The sequence below is a fragment of the Pteropus alecto genome, unplaced genomic scaffold, assembly GCF_000325575.1.
Source record: "Pteropus alecto unplaced genomic scaffold, ASM32557v1 scaffold21, whole genome shotgun sequence".
Taxonomy (NCBI): Eukaryota; Metazoa; Chordata; class Mammalia; order Chiroptera; family Pteropodidae; genus Pteropus; species Pteropus alecto.
The window spans coordinates 26,508,911-26,513,606 of NW_006436282.1; the positions used below are offsets into that span (position 1 = coordinate 26,508,911).

A 4,696-nucleotide genomic window follows, 5' to 3' on the forward strand; every position below is an offset into this window, starting at 1 on the left:
CCTCTCTTCCTTGGACATTCCTGAAGTGCAGTGTCCCATTTATTCATGGACTCTGATTCATGTCTGGCTCACGTGACACTATACTCACTGAGCAGCTTTTATGTTTTAGGCACAGAGCTGGGCGTTTTCACACCAACGGTCTCACCTCGCCGGCACAGCAGTTTTGTGAGGACAAAGGTTATGATTTATCTCCCAGCCAGGTGGCCACTAGCTGTTCTGGGAAGGTCGTGTGTTGCCAAAGTGATGTGTCGTGGCCATTTCCACCATATTTCAACATTGTGGTCCAATAAATTTGAAGGACATACTTACAGACACTATTAAAAAGGTCTATTTATTGCAAGAATTTCCGGACCCACGAACTTGTGGCTGTGAGAAGTCCTCGCGTCCTCACCCATCGATGTTATTTCTGCTACCTGGGGACGCAAAACCTTCCTAATGTGTGTGCGGTGTCTAAGGACCTCTTGGGATGGAACAGGTGTTATTCTGGGAGACCAACTATTCTCATTAGACACGTGACTTAGGATAACCCCAGCTCTAGCTAGCATCTTCATAGAACTATGCAGAAGGAAGGGAGCAGGAGGAGCCAGTGCTCCCGGGCAGGAGATGAACCATATCGAGAATGAGAGCAACTGGCTCCTCTACTGTCGCTTCTTATTGCACGTGCATTGGAAGGTCGGTACCACCTGGAACTTCAGCAAGCGAAGGCAGTGGCCTGCCTTACCTGGAAAGTTCCCTTGTCTCCCACCATCGATTCCTGGATTATGAATTATGGCTTTCCATTGGCCCGAGTTATCCTATTTTAATAGTTTATACTCATTGAACGTGAACATGAACACATACTTCCTTATCTAGAGGCTAAATTATGTAAGATATTAATAAATGATAATGTTTCAGCAAATTAAATATTCCATGTCACAGCGGGGCTTAGAGACCTAAGGGACATTAAGCTGTAAGTTTCCCCATTCTCCAAAGAAAAGGGCTCCCTTCAGAGCTCTGCCACCGGAAACACTGCAGGGAGCCTCAGGCAAGACCCCCATCACCACACCGCAGACTGCCTGCCTGATGCTGGGCCCAGCTCCGGCTCTTCTCTCTGGTTGGTTTTCTCTTTTTTAAATCACAGTGGTCTTCTGACCTTCTCTGGTTGTGACCTTTGGTCAGTATCAATGTCGTCCACAGATTTTAATTGTTCACTCTTGAGACAAAAGTTTGAGGTTTTGGTTCCTCCTTAGAACATCTCTAAGCTACTTATGCAAATTCTAGCAATCTTCATTGGTTTCTCTGGCTATATTACCCCCATCGTATACACATATTTATTACATCTCTGCATCGTTGGACAGCTTATCAAAAGATCAAAAACCCTAAACAAGCAAACGAAAACCCTCATAACGAGATGCTAGATGCAACTCTTCCTATTGCTTTAGAGGAAGACAGAGGCCTCAAGGGCTGAGAGCGAGACAGTGGGTGGGTGTTGAGTCCTAACCTCTGTCAAGACTAAGGGCCAGATGCGCTCAGACACTGTGAAGGCTGATTCTGCCGCCCTTGTTCCGACGCCCACCTGCACACCACAGGAGAGAAGGTGTGGAACATTCGTGGTGAGGATTCACTTGTAGAGAGGAGACACTTACTCTCATCCTCTGTCCCTCCCACAGAGAGCTTTAGGAAAACGTCCCAGACAGCTTGCCACGTGAGAATCACTGTAGAAGGGTCTCCAGTGAGAGACTATGGCCAGAGCTGCCCCGAGTGGCTTTGGGGAGAGGCACAGGGCTGTGTTGGGAGCAGCATCCTCTGCCCGTGGTGAGCAGGACTGCATCAGTCTTCAGCTAGATGTAGACACTGTGGCAGACAGCTGACCCCGATTGTCTTGAGAGGGTCGCCCTCCTAGAGGACTGCCTTGAGATCAAAGTGACGCCAACATCAGGGAGGCCCCAGGGAACTAGGGGCCTGAGCAGGAGCAGGAAGTTGAATAGCACCTTCTGGAGGAGGCTACTGTCATCAAGGAACTACAGAGAAGAGATCGTGTGTGTGTGTGTGTGTGTGTGTGTGTGCGCGCGCGTGCGTGCGTGTGTGTGCGTGCGTGTGTGTGTGTGTGCGTGTGTGTGTGTGTGGTAATTCTGAGCCGTGGCCTCCGAAGAGCCCACCAACGTCCTCCACGCGTGTGTGTGCGCGCACGCGCGTGTGCGTGCGTGTGTGTGTGTGTGTGTGTCTTCTGGGCCGTGGCCTCCGAAGAGCCCACCAACGTCCTCCACAAAATAGCTCTCTTTGGCTATTTAATCAACTCGGCAGGCACCAAAGCATGAAGACAGCTGCTCCCGGGCAAGTAAGAGCTTCCCTGCCCCCCTCGCTTCTCCTCTCTCACTCTGGCCCCCACCGAGAGGCCCTCGAGGGCAGCGGCAACCGGAGCAAAGGTGATGGAGGGTCCGCCACGTCCTGGGGTCTCCACGGCGAGTTTTCTGGCCTCAGGGGCTTCCTCAGGGGCAGGTGGGGGAAGGAGTGAAGAGTACAGCTGGATGAAGACCACATTTTAGTGTTCAGTTTGGTCAGATGTTCTGTCGAAAATGCTTAGAGGACTTAATTTTTTTCTATGATGATCAACTATACACAATTGGCCATCGTAACCATTTTTAAGTGTGCAATTCAGTAGCACCAGGTACGTGCACGTTGTTCTGCCTCCGACGCCGCTCTCTGACCCGGAACTACTTCTTCATCTAAATTGAACCTCTGGGCCCGTGAGACACTGGCTCCCCCCGCCCCCTCCCCCCAGGTCAATACTATTCTATTTTCTGTCTCTGTGGATTTGACTATTCTAGGTATTCTTCCTATAAGTGGATTCATACAGTATTTGTCTTTTTTGTAACTGACTTATTTCACTCAGCATAATGTATTCAGGGTTCATCTGTGTTGACCCATGTGTCAGAATTTTTTTTTTCCTGTTTTGAGGCAGAAAAAGAGTCCACTGTATGTCTACACCGCATTTTGTTTATATCTTTACCTGTCCGCTTCCACCCTTTGGCTATTACGAGCAATGCTGCTATGAACATCGGCTTACAAGCGTCTGTCTGAGTCACTGTTTTCAGTCCTTTGGAGGTTTATACCCAGAAGTGGAATGGCAGGGTCATATGGTAAATCTGTTTAACTTTCTGTATAACTGCCAAGCCGTTTTTCTCAGTCGCTGCATCATTTTACATTCTCACTAGTGAAGCCAAAGTATTTTTCTGTACATCTTCACCAACACTTTAGAGGATTTTTTTCTTTTTTTTTTAATGCCTACAGCACCTGGTCTTCCTAGGTGGTCTCCCATCCAAGTACTAACCAGGCCCGACCCTGCTTAGCTTCCGAGATCAGATGAAATCGGACGTGTTCAGGGGGGCATGGCCGTAGGCTTGAGAGGATTTTTTATTTCCTGTACCGGCCTGAATATCTACAGGATCTGCCCTGGGTTTCCTTCAAGGGCACGGAAGAGCAAGCCGAGAGAGCCAGTGTGAAGAGTTGAGGGGAATGAGGACAGCTGCCTCCTGCCTTCACTGTATACTCCATAGGGGCCAGTTTGTACAACAAACTGGGGGCAGTCAGATGGCAGTGACTTTTAGGAGGTGGTTGAGGCTGGTCTGATTTCCTCAGTCAACAATATCCTAAGGCAGTAGGCCTTCCTTCTTAAGAACTCAGAGCCAGGAAGGCCTAGAGCTGTGGGTCATAGTCTACCTCTCTACCTTCCATGCCTATGGACTGGCAAAGCAAGTAAAGCCAAGGTCTGCAAATGAGTTCTTCATTTTGTACAGATTTGTCCTTTCCATTCTCAAAAATCAGGAGGAAAATATTTAGAAAGATTAGCAGAGATAGACTCACAAATCAGAGATCATCACCCCTCTTTGCAATCAGTGTGTTAATTTTTAACTCCCTTTTACATCGTGTGGCTAGTTTGGACGTCAGAACAGAGGCCGCTAAAATCCGCAGCTTAAATTTTCATCGCTTCGTCCCCTCTCATGGTCCAGCTTTGTCTTCCTTGGAGCTTCCTGTCAAACACACGGTGCTACGTGGCCGTCATTTCCTATTTCTTCAGCTTTCTCAATGGTGACATTCGTTCTAAGTTAGCCCTTTTTATGAACTTACTAATTTGTTCATAAAAGGTGTTCATAAACCTCTGTGGCCATAGCTCACAGTTAAGCAATTCAAGATATTTCGATAAAATGAGCATTTTCTGGCTGATAATGACGGAATGAAGTAGCTCCAAGCCTAAGGTGAAGGCAAGGCACCTCTATGCAGCATTCACTGGCAACATTATTTGATAATCCTTAGCGGTCATCCTTAGCACTTCACAAGCATTCATTAGACTCTGTGACACTGTTGTCAGGCAGACATTGTTCTTTCTCCTACAGATGAGGAAACTTTCTTTAAAAGACTAAGGAGCAAACTGCTGAGAGGGTGTCCGCCTAAGCCTTTGACTCTTCGGGCCGTATAGTGGGAAAAATGGGGACAAAAACATCATTTCTCCTTCTGCATCTTCCTTTCCCTCCTTTAAAAGGCTGCTTGGAATTTCAAGGACATTTTGGAAACCACGTTATTTTTATTTTATTTATTTTTTCTTTTTTGTCCAGGTCTATGAAGAATTTAGAAATCAAGGGAAATCTATCGCTGTAATTAAAATGTGAAAACTAAAGTTATTTGTAGCAGAAAAGCATCCCATTAATATGATTTCCTT

At 47.1% G+C, this 4,696-nt stretch overlaps 1 non-coding gene across 1 annotated transcript; it reads right to left on the reverse strand.

Annotated features, from left to right (window-relative positions):
- Window positions 1-3,261: 3,261 nt before the first annotated feature.
- On the reverse strand, window positions 3,262-3,380 carry LOC112479981. The gene has a single exon (XR_003046396.1). It is a non-coding gene; the product is annotated as a 5S ribosomal RNA (ribosomal RNA).
- Between the last annotated feature and the right edge of the window lie 1,316 nt (window positions 3,381-4,696).